The sequence below is a fragment of the Ornithorhynchus anatinus genome, chromosome 15 (genome assembly GCF_004115215.2).
Source record: "Ornithorhynchus anatinus isolate Pmale09 chromosome 15, mOrnAna1.pri.v4, whole genome shotgun sequence".
NCBI classification, from domain to species: Eukaryota; Metazoa; Chordata; class Mammalia; order Monotremata; family Ornithorhynchidae; genus Ornithorhynchus; species Ornithorhynchus anatinus.
The window spans coordinates 6490088-6507426 of NC_041742.1; the positions used below are offsets into that span (position 1 = coordinate 6490088).

At 42.2% G+C, this 17339-nt stretch overlaps 1 long non-coding RNA gene across 2 annotated transcripts in view; it reads right to left on the reverse strand.

The window, feature by feature from the left end:
- Window positions 1-1291: 1291 nt before the first annotated feature.
- Window positions 1292-17339, reverse strand: part of LOC114816976 — a 49766-nt gene continuing 33718 nt past the window's right edge. Inside the window, exon 5 of one of the 2 annotated variants that reach the window (XR_003764792.1) lies at window positions 1292-2524. This is a non-coding gene — a long non-coding RNA (uncharacterized LOC114816976). Of the gene's footprint in view, window positions 2525-15744; window positions 16159-17339 lie in introns of those variants that run through there. The other variant, XR_003764793.1, reaches the window with a different exon arrangement.

Consider the following 17339-nt stretch of genomic DNA (forward strand, 5'->3'; position numbering starts at 1 on the left):
ATTCTACAATTATTATTTTTGAGTGTTTACTGTGAGCAGAACAACATTTCAGTCACACACATATTCCAAACAAGTGGCCTAAGTACAAATGGAACTCCATTTTTCTTCCTCCTTGCTTACTTTTCTTGAACTCTTCAGGTAATATCCACTTCAGACGCAGCATGGCGTAGTAACTTCTCAGTCCCTCAGTTACCTCATTTGCAAAATGGGAATTGAAACTGTGAGCCCCATGTGGGACAGGGACTGTGTCTAACCTGATTAGCTTGTATACATCCCAGCACTTAGTTCAGTGCCGGGCACAGAGTAAGTGCTTAATAAATAGCATTATTATTATTATTATTATTATTATTTAAGTACAGAACCTAGGATAAGCTATATAAACCTAGTTCCACTCAATTCCACTGCTGGAACTTAATCTGGAAGTCTTGTGTGCTGATATCAGTGAGCAGGGTGTGAAATCCAGAAAACCAGGAAGGAGAGATCAGGCGTCCGGCTCAGCGTCATAGGCAGGACAATGAGATTTGGATCCAGTCCATGATTATGCCCATCTTCCCAACTCCCATTCCCTGCTCCTCCAGCTTCCTCAATGGGAGGGGAGGTGGGGAGTGAAGGTTGGGATGAAACTTGGATGGAGTACAGTCAGTCACTCCAAGGCCCAAAAGTTAATTGGCTGGCAACAGTGTGTCGTGCAGGGATTTACACTGGGGTCGAGGAAGGGTTGGATCCCTTCAGAGGTACAGTTAGAAGATTAAAACCCCTAAACCTGAAAATATATCTCCTTCTGGAATACTGCAGAGAAGAAGGTAGGTGTTAACATGAGGAAGAAGAGAATCTCCCCGACATTCGTTATATTGTACTCTCCCAGGTGCTTAGTACAGCACTCTGCACACAGTAAATGCTCAGTCAAGATGACTGACTGACCCATAAGTAGTACAGCACTCTGCACACAGTAAGCACTCACTAAATACGATCAGCTCATCCATTATTTATTTTAGTGTTTGTCTCCACCTCTAGGCTTTAAGTTCATTGTGGGCAGGGAACACGTCTACTAACTCGAGAAGCAGCGTGGCTCAGTGGAAAGAGCACGGGCTTGGGAGTCAAAGGTCATGAGTTCGAATTTCGGCTCTGCCACTTGTCAGCTGTGTGACTGTGGGCAAGTCACTTCACTTCTCTGTGCCTCCGTTACCTCATCTGTAAAATGGGGATTAACTGTGAACCTCACGTGGGACAACCTGATTACTCTGTATCTACCCCAGCACTTAGAACAGTGCTCGGCACATAGTAAGCACTTAACAAATACCAACATTATTATTGTTTTTTACTCTCCCAATCACTTAGTACGGTGCTCCGCAGAGAAATACCGGCCAAATCTCAGTCAGAAGGAGGAAAGGGGAAATGAGCAAAGATAGCAGAAGCATCTTCACTCCCTAGCTGGCTATATTCAAAGATTGTCCATTGTGGATACACATTATAGATTATCATTCATATTGTGTGACCTTGGGAAAGTCACTAAATTTTTCTGATTATCTCTTTCCTCCTCAGCATTCCTCAGAGAATTACCTGTTCTACTCAGACTGTGGTCCTCATGTGGGACAAGGACTGTTTGAGCTGATTGATTTGCCCCTATTTAAGTGCTTGGTACTTAAGAACGCCATTATTCTTTCAAATTAATTCATAATAAACCAATGCCCCTGACAAAGCCCCCATCAGTCTTCAGTTGTGGATGTTTTCATCCATTTTTGTAAAATTTACAAGAGATGTTTCACTTTTTCTTTTTTTTCTTTTTTGAGATTACAGTTCATGAACACGTGAATTACCCCCAGACTTTCTAAGCTCACTCTGATTTGCAACAACAAGAAAATAGCCAATATTTGCAGTTCTTCTTTTAAGGTACATTTTTTTCTCATGAGAAATAATGAATGTCAATATCTGAGCCATACTTAGGCATTTATTTAGCTTTAATGTTGCCAATTCAAACACTTTTTTGTGTTTTTATATGAAGGCACTTTGCCATTTTAAAATAAATATTTAAATACGACTTCATAGGGAAAAATATTCCTGTGGTTAGATGAGATACTTTGGAAAAATTAATGTCTGCTCATAAGGCATTCAGTGTTACTCTATTTTCCTCTTAACTGAATTAATTCACCTTCAAAGTTCATAATGCCCTGGTGAGAGACAGAAGACGTTTAAATGTAGGTGAGTGAATTTCTTCCTAAGTGAAGTTAGACTAACATATCCGTATACAACATGGAGCTGAACAAATACGCCATCTTAAACTCACGTTCCAATTTTTTCCTGCGGGTTCCATATCTGGAACTTCTCTTGACGTCAATGGAATTTCCACTCTCGGAACAAGTGTAAATGGTATTAACCAGAACAGCGGCACGGAGGAGAAACTTGCCTCATATGCTCAAAGCGGGAGTTGCCCAGGTGTGATGTAAAGTTATCCCCTGGATCGGGCATCAAGGTGTTTCACTTCTCTTCACTTGTCAGTCACAATCAGGATAAACCAAGGGCCTAACTGAAAAAACACATTCAATATCTGATGGTTAAATCTGGGGTAGTTTCAATTCAATGTATCAACCTAAATCACATACGATATCGAATTGATCTCTCGGTACTCCCTACAAGAAGGATTGACCACTGAATTGTTCATCAGGTTATGAAGTGAACTTTTTAAATGCCTCTACGTGTTCTGTCCCATTATTAAAGCTTTAGGGTCCCAACTTACTTTGTGATCCGACAAGACTTCTACTGTGTAATTACTAATGCGCCTGCCTCCATTTGTATACCGTACAGTGCATAGGTCACGTAAGATTTTAGAAAAGGACAACATACTCTCCCCACTTTCAATGCCTTATTAAAAGCACATCTTGACCAAGAGGCCTTCCCCAATTAAGCCCACATTTCCTCTTTCCCCCTCCCTTCTTTGTAACCCGTGCTCTTGGATTTTCACACTTTATTCACCTAACCCCCAGCCCCAGAACACTTATGTACAGAGCTATAATTCATGTATAGTAATGTCTGTCTGGAATCCCCCATGAGCAACACTTGAGGATTGGGTGATACAGCCTTCTGCAAACTAACCGCCTATGAGGTCCACGTATGTCATCCCACGTGTGATATACGAGGCAGCACACATCACGCCAAGCCTGGTGTCGTGTGTGGTGTAACATGCAACCCCCTCATCCATCATCCGGGACCACCCTGCCGAAAGCACAGGATTCTTCTTGAAACAATAATGATAAGAATCGTGGCCTTTGTTAAGCACTTTCTATATTATAATAATAATAATTGTGGTATTTGTTAATTTCTTACTATGTGCTAAGCACAGATTTAGCGCTGGAGGGGATACAAGCAAATTGGGCAGGACAGAGTCCCTACACCACATCTGGCTCACAGTCTTAATTCACATTTTACAGATATGAGGTAACTGAGGCACAGAGAAGTGAATTGACTTGCCAAAGGTCATAGTGGAGAGAGGATAAGAACCTCATATGCCAAGGACTGTACTAAGCACTGGAGTAAATACGAGATAATCAGAACCCACTTGGGGTTCACAGTCTAAATAGGATGGAGTCCAGGTACTGAACTCCAGTTTTGCCAACGAGGGAACTGAGGCACAGAGAAGTGAGTGACTAGCCCAAAGTGGCACAGCTGCAGCCTTGCTGCCTGTCGAGACACTTACGGTCTCGACACAGCCCCCATCCCATCCTGCCTGTTCCGCTCAGGTGAGGAAAAAAGGAAAGCAGACAGAGCATAAGAACTCTGCAAAAGCCCACAAAGGCTGCGGCAGCTGCGGCTGTAGAAATCTCTGCGGCTCTGGGGATGCCTAGCACGCTAAGCTGCTAGGAGCCCGAAATTCAGCTCCTCTATTTCCATTACCCCACTGATGCTTGTTTTTATTTCATCTGTCCCTGTCTTATGTTATTTTGATGGGTTTTTCTTTCATTATTCCTTAGTAATAATAATAATAATGGTATTTGTTAAGCGCTTACAGTATGCCAAGCCTTGTTCTAAGCACTGGGGTAAATACAAGGTAATCAGGTTGTTCCATTTGGCCCTCACAGTCTTAATCCCCATTTTACAGATGCAGTAGCTGAGGCACAGAGAAGAGAAGTGACTAGCCCAAAGTCGCCCAGCTGATGAGTGGCGGAGGTGGGATTAGAACCCACGACCTCTGACTCCTAAGCCCGTGCTCTTTCCACTAAGTCCTGCTGATTCTCTTATCTGTCCATTTCCACCAGTCTATTATATTGTGAATCCTCTGAAGGTCAAGGACTGTCTCATTCCCACTTCTGCATTATTTCCAGTAAGTTCTTCCTAAATACTATTACTACTATTATCCCCGAATTTCTTCAATCAAACGGTCCCTCCGACAACACAAGTGGTGTGGTAGAACACGGGCCTGGGAGTCACGAGAACCTGGGTTCTAATCCTGACTACCACTTTTCTGATGTTTGACCTTGGGCAAGTTGCTCAACTTCTCTAGGCCTCAGTTCCTTTATCTGTAAAACGGGTATTAAGACTGTGGGCTCCAATGGGGCAGGGAATATGTCCACCCTGATCATCTTGGACCTACCCCAGCACTTAGAATAGGGCCTGTCACATAGTATTTTTTTAATGCCATTAAAAAAAAATACTTCCACTGCTCAGTTTAGCTACTGCTAAACCACTGCTACCACTGCTACCACTGCTTCAACATCAGAACTCCCGCAGCCAAATACACAGTGGCAGTAAGGATTTCCTTGCAAAAGAAGGCTCCAATCCCAGTAATCAGTGGAAATGCCAGGCCAGTGACCCTGAATTCACATGAATGTGATAAGAATCCATTTAATGGTCACTATTTCACAGGTGAAGGGCCCAGAGGAGCAGTAGCTGTAATGACATAGGGAAGCGTTTTCTAAACGAAATCCCTTTATTTTCATTCAAAACATCGTACTTGACCAGCCAAGTGTCTTACAGACTGTGCATGGCTGCCTGCTGGAATTGCTTGACAAACAAAGCTGAATACGGTTTGGGTTATAACTGCAGAACATGATTTGGGGGTATTAACTGCCAAAGATGTTTCAAAATCTTTCGGTTAGTTTATAAATAGAAAACATGTCCCCTAGTAGAAATATTTGCAAAACCAATCTGATTGCAAAAATAGTATAAAGCATTGCCCATTCTAAAAGACATTAAGAACTGCGATGGCCCGATGTATAAGAATATCTCCTATCCTCAAACTTTGAGTTTGTAAATAATAATTGCGATATGTGTTAAGTGCTTACTATGCACCAAGCTCTAGAGTAAATGTAATCACGAGGCTTGCACGAGGCTCATCGTCTAAGCAGGAGGGAGTATATGCATTTAGAGAAGCAGTGTGGCTCAGTGGAAAGAGCCCGGGCTTAGGAGTCAGAGGTCATGGGTTCAAATCCCCCCAACTTGTCAGCTGTGTGACTGTGGGCAAGTCACTTAACTTCTCTGTGCCTCAGTTACCTCATTTGTAAAATGGGGATTAACTGTGAGCCTCACGTGGGACAATCTGATTACCCTGTATCTACCCCAGCGCTTAGAACAATGCTCTGCACATAGTAAGCACTTAACAAATACCAACATTATTATTATTTTCCATTTGAGAAAATGGAGGCACAGAGATGTTTAGCCACTTAACTTGACACAGCCGACAGGTGGCGGAGGCAGAATTGGAACCCAGGTCTCCTGACTCTCAGTCCTTTGCTCTTTCCATTCGGCCACGATCCGGCCGAGCCCTAAGCTAGTGAGGCTAACAAATATATTATTTAAGCATCTGAAAATACCACCCTGGTCATTGAAGGGACTCCCAAAGTGAGCAGTGAGATGAATAAATTGCCATCTCCTTATGCTCGGAAACTATACAATTCAAATGGGAGCTGCACCATAGCTCTCATCATCCTTTTTCAGCCAAATCCTTGTCAAAAGAAAGGAGAAACCTAAGGCAAAGTTCACATCCTCTGTTTCCGCTTCCTCTCACAACCAGCTTTGTTAGACCTAACTGTGAATTTATGCTTCCGGAAGCCCCTATTGATTATTCACCACATTCAATATCTGTTATCATGGTAGGGGAGGGAAGAAAAAATATCTCCTCTTGAAACTGATATGGGTCTTTGAGGCAACAGCGGATCAGCTTTCGGGCACGATGTCCCCTGTGCTGCTAAAGGGAAGCCTATATTTCTCCTTTTCACTTTGTATGAAAAAACAATATTTTCCCTCGGATACAGTGGGACAACTGAGGAAGCAAATCACACCACCCCCCACTTCCAATATCATTGTAATATTTCGTCGCTGCCGATGAATTGCATATCCGCTGTTTTACCGCTCAGCTTACTTGAGGCCTCAGAACATAAATGATACCTAGCGAAAAATTAAACGGGGTTAAAATAGAGTCAACCATCAGGAGGGATTTTTTGCCTCTACTGCCTGCAGAAATGTTAGGGGTTTGTTTCATCTCACTTTGTTTCATGAGGAATGATTTTCTAATAATTTATATTAAAGATATTTTTCTTTCCAGTCGATGATATTTATTAAACACTTGCTATTGGAGGAGCACTGTATTAAGAACCGGGGAGAGTACAACGGAGTGAAGCAGCATGGCAGAAGTGGATAGAGCATGGTTCTGGGAGTCAGAAGGTCTTGGGTTCTAATTCCATGGGCTCTAATGACCTTGACAAGTCACTTCCTTCTTTGGGCCTCAGTTACCCCATCTGTAAAATGGGGATTGAGACTGTGAGCCCCATGTGGGACAGGGATTGTGTCCAACCGACTTTGCTTGTATCCACCCCGGTGCTCAGTACAGTGTCTGGCACACAGTAATCACTTAACACCATAATTATTATTATCATTATTATTAATAGAGTTGGTAGACACTAACCCTGCCCTCAGCAGAGTCTCCATTTTATCATCTTGAAGAAATTGAGAAGTCAGCATTTTAAAAAGATTAGAGTTCTGACTAAGCCATCATTTCCTCCTTTTCCAGTCCCTTCTGCATTGCCCAGCCTCATAGCACTTATGTACACATCCATAATTATTAATTTTAATGTCTGTCTGTTCCCTAGACTCACTGTGGGCAGGGAACCTGTTTATTATATTATTGTGTTGGACTTTCCCAAGTGCTTAGTACGGGTGTCCTGAACACATATAGAACACAGCAAATATGAATGATATTTATTGGGAAGACAGGGTGAGGGGTATGCTTAGTCTCTGCTGGGCCTCAGGGGAAGCCGAGGGGAAAATAACCTATTTTCCCATGTTCAGTATGAGCACTCATTTTGGAAATAAAACTGACACACAGGCTGGTGGGGTTGAGGTCTGTGCTGGAGTGAGCTTCAGTTGGCTGCTTGGGACAGGTCAAAGAGGTCTCTGTAGAATAATAATAATAATATTTGTAATGCACTTACTGTTTGGGAGGCACCGTACTAAACACTGGGGAGGATAGACTGTAAGCCCGTCAATGGGCAGGTGTTGTCTCAGTCGCCAAATTGTACATTCCAAGCGCTTAGTACAGTGCTCTACACATAGTAAGCGCTCCATAAATATTATTGAATGAATGAATACAAGCAAATTGTCTTGGACACGGTCCCTATCCCACGTGGGGCTCAGTCTCAATCCCCATTTTACAGATGAGATAACTGCCCTGAGAAACACCATGGCAGAAGGATACAGCCCAGGCTTGGGAGTCAAAGGACCAGGGTTCTAATCCCAGCTCTGCCACTTGTCTGCTATGTGACCTTGGCAAATTCACTTCACCTCTCGGCACCTCATGTACCTCATCGGTAAAATGGGGATTAAAACTGAACGCTATGTGGGGCATGGACTGTGTCTAACCTTATTTTCTTGCATCTACCCCAGTGCTTAGTACAGCTCCTGGCAACCACAGAAAGTGCTTAACAGCACCATTAAAAAAACTCAAAAAAACCAATCCCTGTTCTTTCTTCCTGGAGATATAACTAACAGAGGACAGAGCTTCTCCAGATTGCTCTGCCAGTGACCTTAATCTATCTTGAAGGAACCCTTCTCCCTTGAGAAAAAAGAACATTTGGATTCCAAGGTAACTGAGGCTTGACCAGTTTTTGACAGAGACAGATTCAACCTATGCTAAATACGTGTGACTCACCTATGATACCAACCAGGAGTTCAAATACCAACCTATGAATTTCAAAGCTGTATTTGCTATGTACTTCTGCTTGTCCCACCAAGCCCGAGGCCCTTCCTCTTCATTCACTGCCCACTCCTTTCTCATAAGAAAAACTTTCTTACTGAAAAACATTTTTAGAACTCAAACCCATGAGCCCTAAGGAAATGTATGGCTTAATGTAAAAAGTACAAGAGCTAGGAGTCAGAAGACCTGGGTTCTAGTCTCAGTTCTGCTACAGGCTGTCGGATCTTAGTTGAGTAATTTAATCTCTCTGTTGCCTCGGTTTCCTCATCTGTAAAATAGAGACAAAGATCCCTTTTTTATTATTTTTACCTCACAGACACCTTCTGAGAAATTAAACAATTAATTTGAAAGTCACTGGAAAAATAAAAGTCTTTACACATATAAGGTATTATTATTAAAACCAAGGACAGGGAACTCAAATGTCACTAAGGCTGCACTCAAATGATGTAAGTACCACAAAAATGGAATTGAAAATGATTCAATTTGAAAAATGAGCATTTTTCATATTCTGGCTTGAGGGTAAAAGGTGTCTCAATCGATAGTATCTGAGTGCTTACTCTGTGCAGAGCACTGTAATAATAGTAATTGTGGTAATTGTTAAGCACTTACTATGTGCCAGGCACTGTCCTAACTGCTGGGGTAGATAGAAATTAATCTGGTTAGACACAGTCCCTGTCCCACATAGGGCTCACAAATCCCCATTTTACAGATGAGGTCATGGAGGCATGAGAAATGATGTGACTTGCCCAAGGTCACACAGCAGACACGTGGCAAAGCCAGGATTAGAACCCAAGTCCTGCTGACTCACAGGCGTGTGCTCTATCCACTAGGCCACGATGCTTTTTACTGTACAAGAAAGATTAAAGACACAATCCCTGCCCTTAAGTAGTTTACACTATAGCAGGGGAGATAGGTGTTGAAATAAGTTACAGGTATATTGATTTTTGTATCCCCCTATCGACTATTAGGTCGGTGTAGGGAGGGAACGTGTCTACCAGCTCTGCTATATTCTTGCACTATATTCTCCCAAACCCAATAAATACAGCTGATTGTGGTATTTGTGAAGCACTTTATGTTACACATTGGGGTAGGTACAAGATTATCATGTCAAACACAATCCCTGTCTCACCCAGGAGTCAGAGTCTTAGAGGAAGGGAAAAAAGGTATTTCTTCCCCACTTTAAACATGAGGAAACTGAGTTACAGAGAAGTGAAATGACTTGTCCAGTGTCACAGAGCAGGAAAGGGGCACAGCACAGATTACTACTCATGTCCTGACTTCCAGGCCTGCTCTCTTTCCACTACGCCACACTGCTTCAAGGAAAGAAGATTGAAGGGAAAAAAAGCCTATTTGTGTCTTCCTTAGTCAATTATCACTGATGAAACAAATTGTTATCTCATTTCGAGTTCCTAGATGAGTCGAATGTCAGTCTTGCTTCTCCTGCTCCCTTCGGTGTCAGCACTGCACTTGAATTTACACCCTTTATTCTCTCCTCTCTCAGCTTCACCCTCAAATTCATATCCAAAATGTATCTATATCTATGTCTGTCTCCCCCTCTAGGCTGAAAGCTCGCTGTGGGCAGGGAACATATCTACCAACTCTGTTGCATTGTACCCGCCCCAGCATTTAGTACAGTACTCTGCACACAGTGAATGCTCAATATTTTCCATTTATTGATTGGTGAGGCTAGTAGGGCCCAGGCGCCAGTTTTCTGCATGAAGAGAAAGTCGAGTCCTGGCCACGGTGATCGATTGGAATTTTTATGGCTCCCTTCATTAGCCCTTTTCAATCTGTTTGGTAAAAGATACACTGCAATGGAGAGAGGAAATGGGTAATGATCCATCTGGAAAGGGACTTTGCTGCTGCCTTTCTCAGTCTCCAGGTTGGCTCAGGAAGTGAGGGAGGAGGATTAATAGGGATAATCGGGTTCCAGTCCAATTGTCCCCCTTCCCTGTCACACCGACATCTCCCCGGGAGCAAGGCTGAGAAACGGCGGAGTCTAGCAGAAAGAGCAGAGGCCTGGGCGTTGGAGGACTTGGGTTCTAGTCCTGGCTCTGTGACTTGGGGCAAATTACTTAACTTCCTTGTGGCTCAGTTTCCTCATCTGTAAAATGGGGAATAAATCAAAGACTGGAAGCTCCATGTCGAACAGGAAACGTGTCTGATCCGATCACCTTGTATCTACCCTCGTATCTTCTCCGTGCCTCAGTTACTCCCTGTTTTAAGACAGTGAGCTCCACAGAGGACGTGGACTGTGGAAAACCCGCTTAGTTAGTATCTATCCTCCAGCACTTGGCACAATGCCTGGCATGTAGTAAGCACTTTAACAGATACCATTAAAAAAAATCCACCACAGTGATAGGCATGTAGTAAGGAATTAAATGCCACTGTTATTACTATTATTAGTAGTTTCATTATTATTAAGGCTGAACATTTTCTTCATCTGTCTGTAAGATGTGGGAATCAAATTTGTGAATCTACCTCTAGTCAGTCACCTTTACTGAGTGCTTACTGTGTGTAGAGCACTGTACTAAGCACTTGGGAGAGCACAATACAACAATAAACTAACACATTCCCTGCCCACAATGAGCTTTCGGTCTAGAGAGGAAGGCAAACATTAATATAATAGGAAGCAATCCTCAGTGCATCAGGACTAAAACTTAACCGAGGTGCCAGCTGCAGGTGATCCCGTCGTAGTGGACGGAGGCTGGAAATGGGAAGTAGCAAGCTACTGCCTTCCTGTGTGATCTTGGACAAGTCACTTAACCTCTCTGAGCCTGTTTTCCCTTCTGTAAGATGTACCTAGGGAATTAGCTCTTTCAAACTCTTTGATGTCAAACCCCATGTGGGACAGAGATTTCACGTGATCACCTATCATTTACCTCAGCACACAGCAAAGCTTTATTATTATTATTATCTTCTAAGCAAGCCCCACACAACACATACAAGTAACGCCACAATGACCGACATGATCGTTCAGACTTCTAAAGGGGAGACAGGGGGTCGACAAAAAACTCCACATGCCTTCATTCAAATAAACTTTCTGCTTCCTAAAATGTCACCCTAGGTGTTAAAAGCTCTAGATTTCTGCTTACTTTACGCTAGGGGAGGAGGAAACTAACCTCGCTTTAAAGAAAATATGCTTTTTGGTTTTTTTTAAAATAGAGTCAGCATTTTTCCTGCCCTTTTGAGAAAACTGCAGGGACTTGCTGTAGGTAATGGCCCACTTTAATTCCTGGAGGATGAAGTTTCTAATTTAACAAGGCATGAATTTAAATACATTAAGAGCAAAACAAAACAGTGCAAGAATCGTAGGGGCGAAGCGGCCCTGCCCTGCTGTCTTCTTTGTGTTGGCTAGCAGGCTGAGAGACAGAAAATAAAAATGAGCAAGATAACTTGTCTGAGTTTTATTCAAATCAGCCAATTAAAACATCAACTTGAAATGTCAGTGAAAATGTTTTGGTCACTCAGGAATTGAAGCAGGAAGGCACGTCTGTCCTCACCAAAAAAGAGCTGAATCCCTTTTGGAGGCTAGGATCAATACAGTATCTTAAAAGACACCTTCCGACACACATCTGGGCTGATTAATTTCCTCCCAACCCTATTATATTGTACTTTCCCAAGTGCTCAGTACTTTCATAAGTGCTCAGTAAAAAAAAGGTTGATTGATTTATAGGGCTCTTTTAACACTTAAGATCGTAAGCGAGGTAGGCTTCTTTGAGTTCTGATATTACAGAGTACTGTAACAAAAGAGTTAGGACTCTTGTAGAATGTAGATTCTCTTGTAGATGTATATAGAAGACATCTATGAGCAGTCAAATTTTTATGATCGAGCCTACACAGAGTGCACTGAATAAATCCAAACCACTCTGTAAGGGTGAACTAAGCACTTAGAAAAAAAGAATGCACATAGTGGGTGCTTAATCCTACTACTTCATATGATGGCTAAAAATATGAATTGTTTCTGTAAACCAAAACAAAAGTAGTTTAAGCACAAAGATTACCCAAACAATTTCTTCAATTCTTTAAAATGCTTTTTAAGTAATTTAATAATGTTGGTATTTGTTAAGCGCTTACTATGTGCAAAACACTGTTCTAAGTGCTGGGGTAGATACAGGGTAATCAGGTTGTCCCACGTGAGGCTCACAGTTTTAATCCCCATTTTACAGATGAGGGAACTGAGGCACAGAGAAGTCAAGTGACTTGCCCAAGGTCACACAGATGACAAGTGGCAGAGACAGGATTCGAACCCAAGACCTTTGACTCCCAAGCCTGGACTCTTTCCACTGAGCCACACTGCTTCTCATTTATATTGTCTGTCTCTCCCTCAAGACTGTAAGCTTGTTGTGGGCAGGAAATGTGCCTGTTATATTGTTTTGTGGTACTCTCCCAAAGTGATTAGTACAGTGCCCGGCACACGGTAAGTACTCAGTACGTATGATTGATTGATCAAATACGATTATGTGCTTCCTCTGTGCCAGGCACTGTACTAAGTGCTGGGGTAGATAGGCGGTAATCAGGTCCCACATGGGGCTCTACAGTCTTAACCCCCATTTTACAGATGAGGTAACTGAGGCACAGAGAAGTGAAGTGACTTGCCCAAAGTCACACAGCAGAGAAGTGGTTGAGACGGTATTAGAACCCAGGACATTCTGACCCCCAGGCCCATGCTCTATCCACTTGACCATACTGCTTCTCTAATTTTCTCTTCACTTTGCCAGAATGAAGTTTGTCTTAAAGTCCATATTGAAGGATTTACCAGGGGATTAAGGGCCCACCAAGCAGGTGACAGCTAATCAGGAAGCTTGGGACTCTTAAAAATCCTTTAAATTGGTGGATTTTAGCGCCCAAGCTTTGAGAGACAGCACTGTCAAGTGCAAAGTTGATGGAGGTAGGACAGAATAGTTCAGTTATAGAGTCAGCTGTCAACTTCCCCATCTGTAAAGTAGGGAGAATTGAGGATGACTAATGCGAACGTTCTGTGGAAAAAAATAAAAATAAAGGTTCTGTACTCATCCAGTTATAAAACTCTAACCTCTTTGGGGTAGAGAACATGTCTACCAACTTGGTCGTAGTATACTCTCCTGAGTGCTTAGGACAGTGCTCTGTACACAGTAAGTGCTTGAAAATACCACCAAAAATCCTGAAACGGAGGGATGTCTGCTTATTCTGTTGTACTCTCCCAACTGCTCAGTATAGTGATCTTCAACAGTAAGTGCTCAAAAAAGACTACTGATCGATTACCCATGCCAAGTTAGGGCAGTTAGTCACAGCCCCTGAAAGATGACAAACACATCGAGATCATTTCCCAAATTACATCTCTCTCACCATTTTCAGTTTGCAAGTACACATAATAAGCAGAAGCCTAAAAACACCACCCCCCTCCACCGTCTTCTGAAAATGCTAATGCATCATCCACAGCTACCAGAGTTGGCAAGAGAATCTTTACAAAAGTTATTCCCTATATGTTCATTGCAACTAGAGTCTTTGAAAGCAATATTCTTGTCCCCACGCCAGATCGGAGATGCAAATAAGATACTAAGAACCTTTCCTGGCACGGAGCGTTCTGTATTTAGGAAAGCGGAGTGAGGAAAGAGCCATTTTGCATTTTTATCTTAACTCCAGTCTTCATTACTCCACGGACATAAGTGGTCGGCTGGTAGCAGCTCGCCTCTGGTTTCCTAACAGAGCTTGGGCTTACCTCCAGGGTTTAGGGGTGGTGGTGGAAGAAAGAGTGAAGGGAACTGTTGTAGACACCTTGTTTTGGGTGCAACACTAAAGGAAATTTCTATGCCCAAGGCTAAGCCCACATCCTGTATTTAGCTCTTGGACCGAACAACCTTGAAGTCGAAGTGGGTCTCCGTTCCACCGACTGCCTCAACAGGCCGCTCTGAAGTTACTTGATTAGCGTTCCACTCAGCGGGGAAAGAGTGGAATCGAAATCCAAGATAAAGAAGGAGTTTCCTAGCACCTCCTCCAAGAAGATTTCCCTGCCAAGAACATTACCAGGAGTTGCAGAAAGAGTTCCTTAGCTAGCTAGCATGGAGAAATCTGAATATTCGTAGAGTAAACAGCTAAAGCAATACTTCTTTCTGGAGTCTGTCCTGGGACCGCTATATTCACGTCAGGGATACATGATGTGCCTAATGTATATGGATAAACATGTACATACGCTCATTACGCATATGTGGTTTTGTTCCTCTCTCACCAAATATTTTCATTTGCCTTGAACTGCCTCACTAGTGAGTAGTTTAAAATCAAATTCCAGATATATAGGGACAAAAATTAATTCAGTGTGCCTTGCCAAGTTCTACTCTGGTTTACGTCTGTGTTGGTGTCTAGATGCTATTTCAAAGAGGGATTTGATAAATTGTGTTGAGGGTTTCCTCTATTCTTGAAATCCTAAGTAGCACTCTTAGTATTCAACGCATAGGTTTCTAAGGGTGACTTCAGGAAGTGATGCTAAGACATTCATAGAAACGTACACTGAAGTACATAGGCACTTCAATCCTGGTTATTTACAGTGGTCAATGACGGCATACTTTAAATTAAAAAAAAGTCTGCAACGTTTCCAATCCAACTTTACTTTCTTAAAATACTTAGAAAAAATAATAATTTTTTGCCTGCTTATTCAACAACAAACAAATCTTTTGGATCTTATTATTTTATAAGGTTTCTACCAGGGGATGACCAGAGTAGATATTAGTTTCCTAACTATGCCTAGTATTCTTCACAAGAAGTGACAATTATAAATATGGATGATAACTCAGTTCTGTTCTTTAATTCTAATGCCCGCATTTCTTGTATTACAGCAAAGGCTGTTTGGCTAAGAAGATGGACAAAGTTTTTCTTTGTGCAGCAATAAGCATTATGTATAGATAAACATAGTAGAAGCAGTTTGCCCTAGCCCAAAGAGGAAGGGCTTGGGAATCAGAACAACTGGCTTCTAAACCCGTCTCTGCCATGTGAATTTGGGCAAGTCACTTAACTTCTCTGTGCCTCTGTCACCTCAAGTGTCAAATGGGGATTAAATCCTCCTCCTTCCAATTTAGACTGTGAGCCCCATGAAAGACAGGGCCTATGTCCAACCTATCTTGTATCTGCCCTGATGTTTACTGCAGTGCCTAGGACATGTTAAGTGCCTAACGAGTGCCACAGTAAAAATACTATCATCCTCAATAAACTGTAGAGTAGAAAACTCATTGAGTTATAGCTGGTTCTACTTGAAGCAGCTACAGTCCAATGAATGACATATATTAGACCCAACGGTATATTAGTCAATGCAGTGGAGGAAAGGACAAAAAATAGCTTAGTTGTCCATATGATAGGCATATGCTGGACTTCACTCTCTTTTTTTATGGTATTTGTTTAAGTGCTTACTATGTACCAGGCACTGTGCTAAGCTAAAAAAGGTTGGATGCAGTCCATGACTCACATGAGGCTCTCAGTCTTAATCTTCATTTTGCAAATGAGATAACTGACATAGAGATTAGTGAAGTGACTTGTCCAAGGTCACTCAGCAGACAAGTGGCAGAGCTGAGATTAGAAGCCAGGTTCTTCTGACTCCCAGTCCTGTGCTCTTCTAACTAAGCTACGCTGCTTTTCAACTCATGACTGTAAGCTTGTTGTGACCAGGGGACATATCTTATAACCCTGTTATCTTGTACTCTCCCAAAGGCTTACTACAGTGATCTTCAGGATTCACTAAGCCACACTGCTTCTCTTCCTCCCCATCAACACTATCAAAGCTCTGGCCAAACAAGTGTGAGTCGGGAAAACCCTCTGCTCAAAATGTTCTGCCTTTTGCTACTGATTTTTATCTGAGGCTGTGAGGATATTCCCCGTTAGAAAGCCAAAATTGGATTTAGCTGCAGCATAGCACTGTTGACTTGAAGAGTCTATCATGCCCCACTGCTCTTCATGAGTGAACCTTCCGATTCTCGTATGCATCATAACAGGGAGGACTTTCAGGAATTCTAGACCAAAAAAGAAAGAAAAACCAATAATATTTATATTTGTTAAGTACCAATCAATACCCTGTAAGCTCACTGTGAGCAAGGCGTCTACGAACTCTATCATATTGAATTTTCTCCAAGCACTTAGTACAGAGCCCTACACACAGTAAGGAGATTGATAAATAACAGTATTTGAGTAACTACAGCATTTAGAGCACTGTACTAAGCCCTGGGGTAAATTCCAGATCATTTGGTTGGACAAAATCCAAGTTTTTCAGATGAGGAAAAGAAGGCTCAGAGAAGTTAAATGATTTGCCCAAAGATTACACTACAGGCAAAATAATCACCTGTTTTTCCTCAAGCTGGTCTTGGCTATTCGGTATTGTTTGTCTGTGCAATATGTTATCTTCTAGCTTGGAGAGTGCAACTTCCAAAAACTGAGAAAGAAAAGAAATGATCAACTCTGTCTTTTTTTCTATGTCTGTTCCTGGGTTTTAAATTTGTTTTCAGGCAGAAGAAAGACGGAGGTGGGGAATGAAAGGAGTCAGTATAGGGTGACAAAATTATATTTTAGGCATGAGTATCAAGGAACCTTCAGAAAATGATTCAACATCCTTTAATGGGTCCATGATGGTCAAAGACTTTTGCACCAATCTGGAAGATTCTACAGGGGCAATAGGCACCATAGGGTTTTTTTTTTTTTTAAATGCTCTCCTTCTCCCACCATCCATGTGCTCCAAGCCCAAACCCACTATTTGTGTTTCTGCATGGAAAAGTGATAAATGTAGTCATCTTCCTCTGTATGCTCTGAACCGGAGAACAGAAATGAAACAGACTAAGGCCGGGGGGCAAGAGGGGGACATGCACGTGTGCTTTTTTCTTCTTTTACACTCTTAATTTCAGTTTGAACTCATTTGACCTTTACCATTTTTCATGTTCTCTTTCTGATCTTGGTAACATCTTTGAGCATTACTGGTTTCAGGGCACTTCATCTGCTCTGAGACAGTCTCCAAACACAGATGGGGCTTGGTAATTCCGTGCCCATTTAGTACTTTTGCACATTTCTGTTGAGGAGATTAGGTGGCCTTAGAGTTCCTTTTTCATTAAATGATTTTGGTTGCAACTAAAGGAATGAAAAAGCAAGCAAATGAAATTCCTACCAGAGGATATTTACAGTTCCAATAGGGGAGTGACACTAAACC